The sequence below is a fragment of the Priapulus caudatus genome, unplaced genomic scaffold, assembly GCF_000485595.1.
Source record: "Priapulus caudatus unplaced genomic scaffold, Priapulus_caudatus-5.0.1 Scaffold99, whole genome shotgun sequence".
NCBI lineage: Eukaryota > Metazoa > Priapulida > Priapulimorpha > Priapulimorphida > Priapulidae > Priapulus > Priapulus caudatus.
In genome coordinates, this window is record NW_014577160.1 from 394,169 (window position 1) to 394,444 (window position 276).

Consider the following 276-nt stretch of genomic DNA (forward strand, 5'->3'; position numbering starts at 1 on the left):
CACACACACACACACACACACACACACACACACACAGACACACACATACACGTACTCAAGATGGTTTCTTCTCCCTCACAATACCTTCGCAGCACGGCATACAGTAGAGCAGGCCCAAACTTCATTAAAACCGTGCAGCATTCACCGCTACAAAAACACGCACGCACTCTGCTGACGCTGCAGCCGGGGCGCCGCGCAACACACATCCCCTGCCACCCCGTCTGCGCGCGCCAGAGGTGGTCGATGAAAAGAAGCCATTTGGCCGCTTCTTTCCCG